The sequence below is a fragment of the Corvus moneduloides genome, chromosome Z, assembly GCF_009650955.1.
Source record: "Corvus moneduloides isolate bCorMon1 chromosome Z, bCorMon1.pri, whole genome shotgun sequence".
Taxonomy (NCBI): domain Eukaryota; kingdom Metazoa; phylum Chordata; class Aves; order Passeriformes; family Corvidae; genus Corvus; species Corvus moneduloides.
The window spans coordinates 38,928,963-38,946,467 of NC_045511.1; the positions used below are offsets into that span (position 1 = coordinate 38,928,963).

Sequence of the window (17,505 nt, forward strand, 5' to 3'; positions counted from 1 at the left end):
TCTTTCCCCTCCCCCTTGCTGGCCCCTGCAGATAAAGGAGCCGAATCCAGCTGATATAGTGAGATATAGGTCTGGTTTCACACCTCCTCTCATCTCCTCTCGGTGCAGGGAACCCATTGAGAGTGTTTCTGGTGCCTGCTGTGTCTCCAGGAGATGTGTGTTTGGGACTAAGGGTACAGCTTGATGAGTGGCAGAAATGCCACAACAGGCTTGGGGATTTCCAGCAAAGGATGATAGTGCATCACCAGCATGGATAAAAGGCTCATCTATGCTGGCAGAGAGAAGCTGACAAGTGGTGAGAGACATTCCTGAGCCCTGGGAAGGGAGTCAACCCCTGGCATCTGTATGTGCCTGCATTGATGAGGGGTGTGGGCCTGTGTCAGTGGGTGAGTGTAACTTGGCTTCTCTGTATTGACCCAGAATGTATTGTTTTGACCGCCAGAGTTACAAATTTCTGCTAAAACGTCTGGCCAGGCCCTTTACCCTATGCTTGTTATCTGGAACTTTTTTATTTTATTGTGGAAGAATTGCCAGGTATGTCTCTTACTTCCCAAAAATCCTTTTCATAAGGCCTAGACGCCTAGAGGCCAAAGCCTCTAACACCTGGAGTCACCCACATCCACCCCTGCTGCCGGCATCCCACCACATACCCTTGCGCCCTGGACTTTTGTCCTTACGCTTCCCATGGCTTGGGACCCGAGCGCCGTAGAAGCCGCCAGCCCCTCTGAGTTGCCTCCAGGCAGCGCTGCCCCTCGAGACCACACGGCATCGAAGACAAGAGAGAAGTATATGAGATGCAGAGACAAAATGTTCTTGGCTCCCCGAGGAAATGAGAACCTGCCAAAAATCCCTGGGAGATCACAGCATGCTGCAAAATCTTCCCGTTCAGTGGCACTTTCCCACCCTCCCTCCGTGTACGAGAGGATAAACACGCACGGCTCGGAGAAGGCTGGGGCGAGATGAAGCCTCGAGGAGTCTCCTGCCGGCGGGGCGGGGGCAGAGAGGGGCAGGGGAGCGTCCCTGAGCAGCAGCGCCCGCAGCCCCGCAGCCCGTGCCGCAGCCCCGCCGCTGCCGCAGCGCCGCCGCTCCCCGTTAGAGGGCGCTCCGCCGCCGCCGGTGCCGGGGCGCGGCCGCTCGGCGTCCCGGGCTCCCGCCGCTCCCGCTCCCGCCGCTCCCGCTCCCGCCGCTCCCGCTCCCGCCGCTCCCGCTCCCGCCGCTCCCGCTCCCGGGCCAGCCCCTGCCCGCAGGAGCGATGCCACCTGCGCCCTGTCGGGTAACAGGCTCAGCGAAGTTCTCTGTTACGATTTGTTAGGTGCGTAAAATATTGCTAATTTGCCTGTACTGCTGTGTTTAATTTCCGTTTAGGAACCTAAAAGTGGTGCTTCAGTATTGTGATTCCCCCTTTTCTCTGCTTTAATATAGAAAAACAAATCTTTATTGCTGACTAGTAGAATCTGCAGAACACATCCGTGAACGACAATCTTACTGTAATGTAAGCTGCAGAGGTCTGCTGAATTTCTTTCACACTGACATTTGATTCAGGAAGGAGAACATATTTCTCAATCCTTTTTAATTTCAGTAATTTCCTTGCATTGTTTGGAATTGTTTAGGCCTTCTAATTTTTTATGTACATGTTGATGATGTGTGCCTCAAAATCTTTTTACTCCAACTATTGTCAGATGTCCAACTCCACAAGGATGTGAGGTTCTAACTCAGATGGCAGCATTAGAAGTGTTAGAGAGAAACAAGAAGAGATTTTCTGCATAGTAAAATCTCAAAGACACTGAATTTTCTTTTCTTGTTCTCTTTGCCTACTGCTGTGCTGATAGTATGCTATTCTTCATACCAAAAAAACCTGGCTATGGGATGTAAGAATTACTGCCACATGTATCTGCTCTTTTTTTCCTTTCATAGTGAGATAAAAGCAGGAAGGCTACTTTTGCTGTTTGATGGCAAGTGGATTGAACTATCAATTTAAGGACAATAGGAAACATTTTGATGTGGCAGCATGACATCTCTCAACATCTAGCAAAATTAGGTGTATTCTGCACTAGCTAGGGATGTATCCTGTATTATAGTTAGAAGGGAGCCACCTTCACTTTCTGTTATTAGCGTTTGATGTTTTGCAGTCAGATAAGGAAAATCTGCAGTGTTAGACTTGCAATGTTTTGGGTATGCAAACCTAGTTCTCAGGTAAAACTGGTTTTGCTTATTTTCTTATGGGCAGCAAGACACCAAGTTCCCCAAACAAGTAAGCTCCAGTTGTCCTCCAAGTGCCTGAGTTTCCAAGAGATCGGCAGGGGGCCAGTAAGCAATTCAGACTGATCACCATCAACAACCGTGTACTAGTGCTGCTGCTCTTTTCTGATGACTCACATAATAGCATTGTTTGGTTCAATTTTATAGAGAGAACAAACATTGCCTCAGTGAAAGGAAAAAGGAAGCAGAAGCAAACTGATAATGATTGTACTTTCTAAAGGAAGAAGAAGTCAAGATACCTTTCAAGGATGACTCCTCTTTGCGTACATTGGTTGAGATGCAATCAGTTAGTGCATCTGAAGTGCATTCAAGATAAATTAATATAAGTTTATAGTAGATCTCTATTTTTTTCCAAATTTGTAAACATTTAGTCGGAGCTTAGACACATCATCATGTAGCTACCTGAGTCATAAAATAGGCAGAAGTCAAAGAAATAAAACTAAAATCTTTGCAAATTCTATCACAAATTCACATCACTGTAAATATGTATGTGGTTTCCTTGTAATCAGTTTTCCAAGGGGAGAAAATATGTATGGAAATGCAAAGAGAAGCTCATTTTTTTTTCCAAACAGGAAGAAGATTAGTTTACTGGGGTACACATTCATATTAATTTCACTGCACCTCATTGTAAGTAAAGATATTCATATAATGGTTGCTGCACAGGACACATGGACGCTGTATAGCTTGTCAGGGACTTAAAATTGTGAAGACTGTTGCAAAACATCTGCTTTTCTTTACTGGCAAAGTCTGTTCACATTTCAGGGAAAAGTCCCAGAAGAAATGGTGAAAGAAGGAAAAAGTGTATTTTTTGTATTTTCTGTTCTGCCTTAAAACTAAAGCGAATAATAAAACATATCCAAAAAGTTACACTAGAAAGAATTTTGTCATAAAATGGAAAGTCTTATGTTTCTGGATCAAGAATAATAAAATCAATAACTTGAACTAGTGGTTTTGGGCAATACAGGAATCCATGTGTGTAGAGTAATTATGCAGCTGATGATTTCAGAGAAAAGAGGACAGTTAGAGCAAAGTGGATTGCCTCTCTCAGATACATGATGACAAATAGAAAGTATTTTACCAGGATGCTGGGGAAACAGCAGTACTTGATAGAAAGTCCATTTGTTAATAAATCAGGAGGGAGATTATATTAAAAAAGACTTAGCATGGTTGAAATACTGAACTTGCTTTGCTTTCATCTTAAAAAAAAAAAATAGACAAAGTGGATGGGAAAAAAAAAAGCAGTAAATGCAAAGGGGAATAAACTGCAAAAAAAAAAAAAAAAAAGTGAACTGATATATTGAAAATCTAGACACATACAGGTCACCTGGATGACACACATCATTAGGTGTTAAAAATACTGTTTCCTGAATAATTTTCTTCCACTTACAGCTGTTTGAAAACAGTGGGCAACAGTGGAAGTGCTGAAAGATGGAAGGAAAGGAAATATCACATTCCTTTTCTAAAATAAGAAGCAGACCAACTCTAGCAATTCTACCCAGGTCTATGAGTCCCAGCTCTCCCCAAAAGGTAGATCCCATAGGAACACCCCCTCTCTCCTTTATCCTATTATGTCTCTCTCAGCTCAATGGTGCACCTCAGCCGCGCAAGCCCAAGTTTATCTGAAATTATACATAAGCTTAGGTGTAGGTGCTTACTTGGATCTGCACCTCTGAGAAGAAAATTTCTGAGTATTTCTGAATATTCAGACTCTTGGCAATAAAAGATGAACATGCAGATACACAGGAGATGCTGGAGAAAGAGATGAATGGGATATAAATACTATTTTCCTTGATATTAAACATCCGGGATTTAGCACAGCAAAATGCAGATGATCCGAAAACTCATAGAGCGAAAATATATTGGTGCAGCGCATCACAGTTTCAAGAGTAAAGCCAAAAATCTGCAGCAGTATTAAAAAAAATACAAAAATAACCCTATTCCTCAGGCAGGATGCTATTGATTTTGTCTTTTGTATGCTGAATAAACTGGGGAGGTACAAAAGAAATAATGAGATTCATTTGCTATTTTTAATATGCAGCAATGAATTTTAGTCCTTAAAGTGCCCCAGCGGGTGTAGATGTGATTGTGGAATAAAGAGAGGCATGGAAATTCAAAATGATGAACAGCTCAACAAAAACTTGCAATCTACTGGCATTATGAAGAATATCAGTATATTATTAATTGTGGTAATTTTTTTCATTTCAAGAGAGAGCTCTTCTCTTTTGGGAATGTAAATATACTCACTGCAGCTTTATTAAAGGGTTTTCATAAACTAAGTTTCATTAAAGGGAAGATCTGCAGCATTTCATCATGCCTCTAATGTCTGATTTGGACAGATCAGCTCCTTGATCTGAGCTTCTGATACTTGTGTAGCCCTGATTCAGGGAAGCATTTATATTCAGAAGCAGCCCTTAGTATCAAACACAGACACAAGCGATTTTCTAAATGGGAAAGGCCTCAAAGACATATTTAAATTCTTGCTTGGCTCAGGAGTTGCTTGCTGTCTTTTATGATGCTGTGAAACAGAAACAAATGTGACGATTACTGAAGTATGAGCTGTGAACTGCAGCAGTTCCAGCTGGAAAGCCTTCCTCTATGAGCTTCTGACTGCCCTTGCATAGCCTGATCCTAAGTAACTGGGAACCTGCTTTTACTAGGCTCATTTCTTTTTCTTCCTTGAGGATCTAGCAGTACATCAAAAAACCCAAAGCAAACCCAAAGCAAACCAAGAGCAAACAAAAACTCACAACCAAAACCAAGGCCATATATACAAATTTTGAGTTACTGAGTAGAAAGGAGAATCTGCATGTCTGACCTGGGAGAAATTATGTCTTGTAGAAATAACACGGTTTTGTGTGAGGAGGCTTTAATTTGTTAGTGCTTTACTCCCATGGAATAACTCAGATGATGTTTGCAGAGCAAGATTTTCCTGCCTAGAAATTCAAAACTCCCTTCCTTCACTGTAGACCAGGGTGAGGCAAACAGGGCCCTTTCTGGTGTATCAGGCTGGAGTCTGCCAAGGAGCATCCCAAAGCAGGGAGGTTTGACCAGTTTTAGGACATGGGGCAGTACAGTGACATCCATGTGTGGGGCACAGAGCTGCCCTGCCGCTAAAGGCCCACAGGGGAGGGGTGCAGGGAAGGGAAGCACTTCTGCTTCAGCCTCTCCATTTTCTCTTATCTTGTCATCTCCTTTTCTCCTCAGAGTGTTTCTCCCTCAGCCCCCACAGCGCCACAGGAAACCTCACCCACTCTACTTATTTTTGCCTGTTGGGATGTGGGCAGGTATACCTGCCCTGTGTGCTTTAGCTCAGCGCTGCATCATGGAGCAAGCACTTTTGTTCAGAGCTCTTTTTAAAGCTATTAAAATTTAAAAGAAAAAAAAAAAAGAAAAAAAAAAGAGAGAGAGAGAAAAAAAAGAAGCATGCACCCTGAAGCCTGAATAGCAGCATTTCTATCATCTGTTGTCATGACACACAGCTGACGTGGGAACACGGCAATAAGGCTGACTGCTATATGGGTTTAATTTTGGTGCAGAAATTTGCTAGAAGAAGCTTTCAAAAATATCTCTGGGTGGGAGGAAAACAGGTGGGTGCTGGTTATGTGTATGAAGCAGGAGGAAATAGTTGTCAATCTTACCTAAGCATTACTCCGCATCTATCAGCCCTTTGGTACCCTCACTACTCAACAGGGGAAATAAATGATGCTGCCTCTCTCTCTGCTCCTCTCTCCTGTTACTTCTGCAGAAAGTGCTGGTGAGCCATAGAGTGCAGGGAAACCAAGCATGGGATGACCGAATAGAACCATGGTTGTCTTGGTCATGTGGTTTCAGTAAAGATATCTATGCAGGAAGGGGATCACATACCAACCACTGGAGCCAAGCGACAGTGAGATGCACTCAGGACAGAATTCTGGGCCAGTAGCATCTAAAATGACGCCTGACATTGGAGATGGGTGGTGAGTAGTATATGGTCTGTAGGTACTCCTAGGCTAAACCCAGTTTCTGTGGTTGTCCGTGTAGGTGAGCGAGTGGACTCAGTTCAGCCAGTTGTTCAAGGGGTTTGTTCAGCCCTGTGTTCCTACGCCACATACACACTTTTGTTTCAAAAGCGTCTCTTCTGTCCATGTCAGTGCACCCAGGTAAATCAGACCTAGTCTGGTTTTTAGACACTTCTGAACGATCACAGCTTCTGCTGGATATGAAAGAGTGTAGGTGTTCAGAACTATTCTCTAAAAATCACTCTTCTAACCTGTTACAAGCTCATTTTGTTTTACTGCAATTACCATTTATTAGTATATTTCTCATCTGTTAGTCATCTTGACTAATGACTTTACTCATCTATACTAGTTTACTCACCCATTTCAATACTTTCCTAGATCACAGGAACATTTTGTGACTTAATTAAACAATCAGTTAGAAGCTCAGAGGTCTTTGAATGAAAAATGTTATGTTTTATAAGAGCAAAATACTATGATTTCATGACTGAAAAACATAATTTAATGTAGGGACTTTAATTCTCCCCGTTCGGTGATTGGACATCCATTATAACTACGGTGGCAAAACTGGAACCCCCAGCACTGAGAAGTTTGAAAGAGGACAGCCACACTATAACAAGTTGGTGGTCTGTACTGACACTGAAGCAGAGGAAGAAAAGGAAGAACTTGCTTGGAGAGAAGGTGCACTGGGGCAGAAGGACATTTAAGCCTGTATGAGCAGAGTAATTCAGAGTACCTCTTGCAGAGCAAAGCTTGTACCTCTTGTAGTCATAAAGCCAAGGGAACCATAGCATTTTATTTTTTCCCCTTTTCATTGTGTTTCAACACAATTTGAAAATCTGGCTTTTCCCATACTGGTGCCTCTATTTACCCAATGTGTGAAATCTCCCTTCTGCAGTCCCAAAGGAGAAGCCTTGTTGAGTTGAAAATTTGATAGCAATGTATCCTTTGCATCTTTACTTAGCTTTTTGGGTTTGATCCTGTCTCTTTGTGCTCCTCTGATTCTCCTGCAGTTTTCAGTTTTCAGCCTCTGCACTGAATATCTCATAATGTGCTCAATAAAAATCGAATAGTTTCCACTTAGAATTCTAAAAATGGTTTGCCATTTCCAGAAAGTGACAGTATCAATATTATCGTCAGTCTCTTATGCAAATTGCCACCCTGTTGCTACTCACCAAAGTATCTAATATTTCTCTGAAACTAGGCTCCACATTCTTCCACTCAGATGCTCTGGAACTCCTGATGTTCCTACTGGAGATGCCCAAACCACTGGCATTCACCTTGCTACTGGGCAGAGTAGATATTAATTATTTAAGTGGTGTGAACAGTCATCAGCTGGGAAACTGTTCTTCATACTCTCCCTTTGCAGAATCTAGGTGGCTTGTCTGAATTCTTATCCCTTTTCCTTTTCCTTTTCCTTTTCCTTTTCCTTTTCCTTTCCTTTTCCCTTCTTTAAATTCTAGAGGGCTGGGAAAAAAAATCAGTTCTGAGTTTGTCTTTGGGGAAACATAACCATCTGGGAAAAATATAAGCTTGTGCTGTAGGGTTGATCTAGCTTCCCATGCTAAACAAAGAAATTGATTTTTCCCTTCTTTTTAGTTACTGCACTTCACATAATTTTTTCAAGCCACCTTGAAAAGACAGCCTGGACTAGCATTCTTCCTATATAAACAACTCTGGTAGAAATGTTGCTTTTCTTTACATGAGTAGCAGCCATGTGCTCTCAGTCAGAATACCCTAAACGAGAGGACTCAATTACATTTTTAAGAAGCACATTTTCCTTGTAGACTCTCCGCTGCCTGCTCCAGTCTGAAGACAAAGTGACTGCCTGTCTGAAGACAGCAGATGTCTCAGAGACGTAAATGCTCAGCAGCCCTGAATCAAAGCCCCAGCATAGCTGAATACCCCACTGTATAGAGACAATATCGACTGTCTTTGTGTTTGTTTGCTTTTTGTGTAGGGAGTTGAAAATGCTAGTGATGTTTAAACACCTCTTTAGAGTCATTACAAGATATTGTGCAAACACGGTTATTTCTCCCTGGTAAGCAGGCATGAAATGCACATTTGCTTATCAGAATGAAACAGTTCCTGGGGAGGCCTTGATGTCTGTCAGGTGAATCATCTAATCTCCAGATTTAATGTATTGAACTGGGTAAATAAGTCACTTTTTGGAGATGTCTAAATATACATTTCCCCGAGAGCTTTTTGAGTCTCTAGGGTAAAGAAATCATTCTTATATAAAGATTGGGTGATTACATGAAAAAATAATTGTGATATGGCCATGTAGTGCACACACTAAACAGACTTATTTCCAACATTCTTCCCTGTAAAAAGGCTTATTGCCAAGCTGCATCAGCCACTTAGGATTTAATAATGTGTGATAAGATATTTCCCCCTCCTACTCAGGAGAAAAAGAAAAGCAAAAATAAAACAGATACAAATTTTGCAGTCAACAAAATTGCCATACCTCTTAAGAATATTTAAGTTATAATATAACCTGACAAAAATCATGAAATTAAAATGCAAAACCAACCCACTGTCCTTAATTCACCCCTTTGTGCTTTTCCTTATTATCATGCAAAAGAACAGTGCCATTTCTGCTGTGAATCTTTGCGACACTAAACTTCCTTGCTGCATTTTCAAGATGACTTATTCTGGCTGTTAGCTACCTCCAGAACTGTTACAGTAAGTCATCTAGTCCATCTCTGCAAAAGTGCAATTAATCCCTACTGCACATTTGCAAGGACTTATCCCACCTAATGTAAATGTCCTGAGTAAGCTGGCTTTCTCTTTATCTTTGCTTTACCACTGCATTATTTTTCAGCCTAGGAATATGTTAAAAAAATAGACTTAATCAGGATCTTTCCTTGACTTCATTAATTTTGTACTAAAATAAGTGCTTGGTATTTCCCTGCAGCTGCACGATGTTTTTTCACTGTATTTTCCTTTCCTTCCCAAAAGCTGACGTCTGGAAGTATTGTCCTGGAAGGACTGCTCAGCCTTTGACCTCACTTTTGGGAGGGATTCTTTACCCCCACTTTCCCACTTCAAGGCTGTTGTGCTTTACCACACGCTTGGGAGTACCATGTCTTCAGTTTATCTGCCTGGCTGGGCTCCTTCACTTTGCAGCACCGACAGGCTTAGTGTCAAAATCCAGCCAAGGTTTATTCTGAAAGAGGTTTAAGATCAGACACTGTCCATCTCTTCCTGTTCTTATTTGCAGCTCCCGCCTTGAAGATCCTGCCTGGATTTGAAAACCCTTTGGATGACTTGATCTGAAAGCATGTGCCTTGGGTGCACATGTTTTTCTCTGAAAATAACATTGAGGCTATTTTACCTTTCCAGTCTCTCCCTGGGAAAGGGACTCTAAAGACTCAAACAAACCTTCTCTCCATGGTGCCTCCTCAACCCCAGCAGCATCGTCAATGCCTGACCTCAGTTCTTCCCATGAAGCACACAAGAAAGAGCTTGGCTGTGATAAATGCTGGCAAGGTCTTCACAACAGGCTGGTGCCATGGTTTACAGGCTCTGAGTGAGGCACAGATGCTCAGTGAAGATTGTGCATGGCAGAGGCGCGTGCAGCCATGTCAGAGCAAGTGTATGAGAAACTTCCTGCCTTGCCCATTTTGGTGTGTAACCACTTGTCCAGGCCACTTGTTTCTCAATTAAACAAGGGATTTGGCAGCTGGGTCTCTGTGTTCTCAGTGATTTTTCCAGCCTACACTTAATTTTTCCCAAGGTTGGGCAGGAGGATAGAAGGAAGAAGTAGAGAAAGTTTTTTCAGAACTTTTATTTTCATTGATGTACGATATGTAAATTATGAAGAACACTAGTGGGAATATAGTTCTTAAAAGTAAGTAGCAGTATGACTTAATACAGCCAATCACCAAGAAAGAGATGATAGGGCATCACTGTAGAGTCTGCTCTAATGTTATGAAGCTGGCAATAAAATGCAATATTTAGTAACAGCCTTTAACATTTCCTTTATTTTATTTCCTTAACCTTTAACTGTGATGTGAAACTGAGACAGGAAGGAACTGCTTATTAGGCTTGCTAAGTGTATTGTTCATGGCAATTCTGAACAATTTTGCTGGCATCCAGAGGACTGAACCAGGCACAGGCTCGTTTTGAAGACTGTGATGGAGCAGAGTCAAGCTGAAGTTCCTAAATATTGCCTGATTCTTAAAACAAGTGTCTGGAGCTCAAATTTTCCATTGTTTTATATTTATAGGGAATTTTGCTTGATTTCATTGATAGTATAAATATTTAAATGCTAAGCACAAACATTTATATTGTTATTAATAGTATAGTGAGGAAAGGAAAATGAAAGAACTGGCCTGTCTGTCCTTACTTAGACAACTGAGTATGGTTTTTTTCTGTTTATTCTTACATCTTTTAGTGCTGAATAGACAAGAGTATTTAATAAATGGCTTCTTCACCATTTACCCTTTCTAAAGAAAAGTAGCCTCCCCATTCTGCAGGTGACTGAACCAGAGACAGAGTTAGTGCCTATTTGCCTAGCATTCAGACAACTGAAGCAGGACCCAGGCTGCTTTCTCTCACACAGGTGTGGAGCAGAACAAAATTAATTTCAGAAAACCAGTGCCAGAGAGCATGACAGGAGGGAATATCACCATTTTCCAGCCACTTCTGTTTACACTTGCATTGTGATCTGGGGCTAGTCTCTGTATGGACAGGACCTGCAGGAAAGTTAATAAAATTTTATTTTAAATGTATTGGTAAAATTGTATTACCTCGCTCAGGTGACTTTAAAAAAAATTTAAAACAGGCCTTAATTCTGTTTCTTTCAATTCTCTTTACAATATAATGTGGTTTACCTGGTCCAATTTAAATATACACCTTAAATTAGCTCAGCTTACCTTTCCTCAGCATCCTCACATAGCCAGGACCTAATTTTGTTTTCTAAGTCTTGAAGCCGTATTCCCCATGTAGGAAGGACCTAATCTTATCTTTTAAGTCTTGAAGCTGTGTTCTACCCTCTCTTCTCAGTGCAGCTGGGAGACCTTATTTCTGCACTTCACAGATTGCTACATGCCCTGCCATCATGCAGTTAATATAACCAGCTCTTAAAAAGGTCAATGATATTAGCAGTTTTTGTCGATACAGAGTTACTTAAAAAACTGATGATTAAAAAGAAGGTGTGATAGAATAGGCTGGGATAATAATTCACAGAGTAAAAATGATGAAATGGTGGAGTAATTACAGCCTGAAAAATTAAAAAACCCAAATGTGACCAGCTGTGGGACTTGTGACAGTTTTATTAAGGTGAGGGACTGAAGAGAGGGTGTGAATGGGGCTTTTGAAAACTGTTTTCCTGGCATGAGGATGCGGAGGAACTGGGTTTGCACTTGGTGGCAGTGCTCTCCTGCCCTGCCAGCAGCCCCGGCTGCCCGTGCTGTGCCGCTGCCTGCAGAAGACACGGAGAGAGAGTGATGTCTCTGCACAACCCAGGGCTCATAACCTGCCTAATATTGTTTTCTTAATTAATTTCAAATACTGTTCCTTTACTCTGTTAGAGCTCTGCTGCTTTAGAGCTTTCATTGCTGTCTAAAGGACTCCCTAAAGAGAAATGGAGGAAAGAAGTTTCTGGAAATGGGTGAAAATGTTTGTAATTATTATAGGAACAGTTATCTCTGTTATCAAGAGTCCCTTGAGAGTAAGGATAGATGTCAGAAGGAAAATGGTTGGGAGGTCTTAGGGCCGTACTTGGTATTTATTTTTTGCCTGGGAAAGCACTGACCTTCATGGACTGGCCCTATTTTTTGCTCTCTTTCCTCCCCTTTCTTTCTCCTTCCCTTTTCCTTCTTTCCCTTCGTTTCTCCTTCCTTCTTCCCAAGCAGGCTATACTCCTGTAAGGGAAATGCTGTACCTTCCCCACTCTTAGATGTGACATGTTGAAAGTAAGGAAACACACCAGCCTACAGCAAACATCCATTGCCGAGGCATTTATTGACTGTCCTTCAGCTCTCCAAGAGGGCAGGAGAACTGGTGCTGAAAGTCAGGTTCATTGCCAGTTTACTTGTCACTGACAGCACCAGAAACCACATATTGCTCTCAGATGAAGCTCTGGTCCTTATGTGACTAACAAAATTACAAGGATTGAGTGTACTAGACCGGAGCTGTTGCCTCTCCTTTGACAAGACATCCACAGCACCACAGGTGTTGAGGGGGAAATAAAGTGTCCTTCAAATGTCCTGTGCCTTGTGTAATGGGAATCTTGCATTTATGCCGTGTCCTGACTGATTCTGTTGGCAACAGATGGGAGTCCTCTAGCACCTCTTTAGGTGGAGATCACTGATGGTCTTGCAGCACATGGTAACACAGACCTACTGACCACTCTGGTCTGCTGGAATGAAGCAGAATTAACGTGGTGTGGTCAAGTCTCACAGTTTCATTATTAATTTTGTAGCATTAGGTGTTTTTCTCAGTGCTTCAGTCTTCATTCACATGACATGCAGAGAAGGTAATTTCTCTTCTTTGAAATGGAATGTGTGGCTTTTCCTCTTTGTGTGGAACAGATTTGAAAATGTGAAAAACAGAGGCTTTGATTGTAGGAAACAAACTCCCTCCATTTGCCCAGGAAAATGCGAGGCACTTTAGTGTCACGATTTTTGCAGTCCTCAGATGACCAGTAGTCAAAATTAGTGGAGTGGTCTCTGCTTCAGCTTTACAGACACATTTTTTGCATAACAAAATGAAATGTGTGAGACTCTGCAGCTGTTCCCTCAAGGTACATTGGTTGGTAATGCCCTGTGGTGGAAAGAACTATGTAATCAGGGAGGAATAATGCTGGCAGCAAAAAAGAAAGGGTGGGTCAAATCTGTCCATGTATAAATAGAGGATGAAATAGGAAGCTTTGTAAAAATTAGAGAGAATCTGGAGATGTCTTTATCAAAGCAGCAGGAGAGGGAAATCAAACAGCTTTTTAAAGGAACTTGTTCCTGAGAAGAATGTGAAGTTCAGACCAGACACAGTGACACAGGACACCTCTTTATTTACTCAAATTTGGCGGTTGGTTATGCACCATGTAAGTTCATAGCCCATTCTAGGTGCAGAGGTTAAATATTCGATGCTCAAATGGGCCCAAAGCACAGAAATAATCTCTTTACCATGACACACAGTGAAAGGTGAGGCTAATGTGGTTTCTGTGGCTGCCTGGGGCAGGTCGTTCAGCAGCAAACATTGTTCATGGATTTATCTATCAGCAGAGATGAGCCTCATTGCTTTTACAGTTCAGTGGAGCTCCTGATCAGCCCAATCTCGGTAACGAACAAAGGCTGTGACATAATTTGTGTCCTCTATTAGAGACAAACAAGCAAGAACACCACTTAAGGAAGCAATATAAATAATTAATGAGTAGAGAAATGTGGCTCTTTCTGACAGAAATGATGCTGGTTTTAATTTGTGTTTATGGCACCTAAAGTAATGGGCACATGAAATATGCATGGAGAGAAAGAACCAGGAAAAAAGCCCTGCAGAACCCGACTGCAACCCCCTGGACTCTGACCAAAACTTGCAATGGGAAAAATGCAACGAGGCAAAAAGAAAGCTCCAGTAGGAAGAGAAAATAATAAACACAGGAAAAATACAGTGCGTATCTTTCTCTGGTGCCTGCTACACTACTAGGAAATCAAAACACTTTTTAGGAAATGAGCTCAAAGTGTAAGATTGCCTAAAGAGACAGTCTGTAGCATTTGATATAATGAAGTCAGATCTTTATGGAGAGAAAGATAGTGTTTCAGTGTTGCTTTTTGTTTAAAATATATGAGTCCCTCTTTCAGGGGTCATTCAGAGTGGTTTTCCTCTAAATTTAAGAATAATATGCCATGAATCAGAATAAAATAAGGATGTAACCCATCATCTTGAATCTTCCTCTGGAAAAACAGGTTAAGTTTGGTTAAATCTTTTCTTGAAGAACATTTTAGAAATTTGAAAATAAGGATTAAAATTATTTTAGCTTTCATAGTTGAAATTGCTTGTTCCTGGACTTTTTAAAACCTGAAGAGTCTACAGATGTGTTAATATTTCTGAATATGATGAGTAGGGACCTACTTTTTTTAACTGGGGGGCTGAACAACAATGTCCCAAACCTGCAGTGATCAGAGTGATTACAGGATATTGTTTTTTGACCCAGAGCAAGAGTACAAACATTTTGTCTGAGCTTGACCATAGAATCTGGTTTCCCAAAGTAGCACGTATGATTTTCATCTCAGGAAACAACGGGCCAGCTCTTTCAGCAGTGCTTGGAATGGAATGGGATACAGGTCTTATATAGTTGAATTTTGAATGTGGATTTTTCTAAATTAATTTTTCCACAAAAGTGAAATGGTATCATAAATTTCATAACAGGACTTCTACATATCATAACAAGACTCCTGTACTTTCTCTTCACACCTGCCTAAAGCCATGGGGCTGTAACACCCCTGTACACATGTACCCTATGTATCAAAATTACATCTCCAAAGGCAGTGTGTTATCCATCAAAGGGTTTGTACTGGGTTTGCATGGCCTAGTTTTGGTAGCAGTGGGGCTACAGGGCTTCTGTGAGGAGCTGCTGGAAGCTTCCTCCACGTCCGGCATAGCCAATCCCTGATGGCTCCAAAGACAGACATGCTGCTGTCCAAGGCTGGGCCAATTAGAAATGGTGGTCAACACCTCTGGGAAGACAGATTTTAGAAGAAAGAAAAAAGTGGTTGTGGAGATGTAATTGTGGCCAGAGAAGAGCAGGGTGAGAACATGTGAAAGGAACAACTCTGCAGGCATCAAGGTCAGTGCAGAAGGAGGGGGAAGGAAGTACTCCAGGCACCAGAGCTGCTTCACCCCTGCAGCCCATGGTGCAGCCCATGGTGAGGCAGCTGTGCCCCTGCAGCCCATGGGGATCCACAGGGATGCACAGACCTACCCACCTACCAGAGCCAGTGAATGCCTAGAGGAGCCTGTGACTCCATGGAAGATCTGTGGAGAGAGGGGCCCTGCTCCCAAGCTGGAGCAGCCTGTCTGTGAAGGACTGCACCCTGTGGAAGAGTGACCCACGCTGCAGCAGTTTTGGGAGGACTGCTGTCCGTGGGATGGACTCACACTGCAGCAGGTCACAGAGAGCTGTTGCTTGTGAGATGGACTCACACTGGAGAAGTTCATGGAAACTGTCTCCTGTGGGAGGGACCCCATGGTGCAGCAGGGGAAGAACTCCTCTCCCTGAGCAGTGGGAGAAGCCTCAGGTGCTGAACTGACCATAACCCCCATTCGCTGTCTCCCTGTGCCGCTGGGGTAGGAGGTAGAACTGGGAAGGAGGGAGGCGGGGGGGAAGGTGTTGTTAGGGCTTATTTTACTTCTCATTATCCTGCTCTGATTTTGTCAGTAATAAATTCACTTCGTATCTCTGAGTTTTTGTTTTTCCCATGACAGTATTTGGTGAGTGATCTCTCCCAGTCCTTATCTCAACCCATGAGTCTTGGTTATTTTTTTTATCCGCAGTCCAGCTGCGGAGGGGAGTAAGAGAGAGGCTTTGGTGGGTGCCTGGCATCTCGCCAGTGTCAACCCACTACCATGTTATAGTTATGAATAGTTATGATAGGCTGTACTGAAACTTGTTAGTCCCAAACGAAGTGAAAGATAATAGTCCCTAGATAGATGAAAGATTACAGGAAAGAGAGAAAAATCCCACTCCATAACAAGAAGAAAGTCAGACACAAAACTTTCTAAGGGTAAGGACAGTAAAGGAGTAGATGTCCTGATCATCGAATATTCATCTCTGAGATGCTAGAAAAATGTCAAAGTGCCATTTCTGTCCAGCATGACTTTGGCACAGGCAATTCCCCAGGATCATGGCATTAACAGGCATGTAGGCAGAAGATGAAGAAGGAAGCTGCTTGAGGTCCCTTTCAGTTCCACTGGTTCAGTGAGCAAATGAAATGACCCAATTGTTTGTGAGTTCATGGAAGGATTCAAGTTGTGGGATTGCTCTAGCAATACTCATCAGAATTAATAATACACCTGAATTAGAGGGGTGCAGTGATGTGCAGTGCCCAGCTTCCAGGGTGTACAGGGGTCCCTGTACAAATGATCAGTATGTTTTCTTCCTCCTTGGTTGAAAGATTTTGTCCATGTCAAAGGGAAAACGATCAGTCAAGAGTGAGCAGAGCTGTGCTGGAAGCAAGAGAACACAGATGGGAGAGGGGTGCAAGCCTCAGCTTCCCTGGGAACTTTGTCCTAGCAGGTGAAAGTGGAACAGTTCCTTTGTGTTTTGTTTGTGTGCCTAAAAACACATTTGAGAATGCATCTATCAATTTTTTTCTCAAAGAGGTACCTTAAGCACCTTAAGTGTCATTTCTTTCAGCTGGAAAGTCCTCTGCAAGTCCCATCTGAACCTGCTGAGAAGTCTGGTCACTCAAAACTTGCATTTTCCAGAGAATTTGCTGAAAACAAAAAAAAAAAAAAAAAAAAAGGAAGAAGGCCCATCTCTTATGACTCTAATGACAAAACCATTTGTTCCATTTGTTTCCAAGAACTTCTCACAGGTGACACAAGAATTTTCTGTTAATGTCTTTGGGTCAGATCCTCGCATGACACAAATTGGAATATATGTCTATGTAACTCAGTGTCATAGGTTAGCAAGCATAGTCCCGGAAGGGACGTCCTTGCCAAGGGGTGCTTACAGCTTCCTCTGGGAACTGATAGAGCCTATCAGCTGGCCAGTTTGAATATGGACAATTCTCTAAGCCACTTAAAGTTGTGATCACCTCTGTGATCCACATTTAAGAATAGGCAAACTCCCCCCCAAGCTCTCTCTCGTTTCCGGCGCTGGGACAGGTGGCTGCGGGCCCCTTGTGGGGGCCAGCGGGCCCGGCCAGGCCCTGCTTGGGCCAGGCCGGGCCGGGCCACGGCCATCCTGGAGCCGATGGATCTGTTCCAGCCATGGAACCCCCCCCACTGCCTTGCCGTGGGCAGCCGGAGCGGCTCGGCTCTCGCCCCTCTCCACTGCGATAAGAAACATTCAACATTCCAGCTGCAAAGCTGCAAGGCCGAGGTGAGATTAACCCTTTTATTGCTGTGAAGAGCTGAAAACCTGAGGGAAGAGAGAGAGGAGATGCTTAAAGCTGAAATTCTGTTGTGAAGCTATGATATATCAGAGTATCCTGTTGTAATTTCATGAAGATATGGGGGGTGGAGTGTTCAACTCGTAAGCAAAAGCACCTGTGCTGAGATAGGCAGATGCTGACGCAGCTGTAAT

The 17,505-nt window shown here is 42.7% G+C and overlaps 1 long non-coding RNA gene across 1 annotated transcript; it reads left to right on the forward strand.

Annotated features, from left to right (window-relative positions):
- Window positions 1-1,197: 1,197 nt before the first annotated feature.
- LOC116438459 lies at window positions 1,198-10,225 on the forward strand. The gene is made up of 2 exons (XR_004237757.1): window positions 1,198-1,312; window positions 9,478-10,225. It is a non-coding gene; the product is annotated as an uncharacterized LOC116438459 (long non-coding RNA).
- Window positions 10,226-17,505: the final 7,280 nt, after the last annotated feature.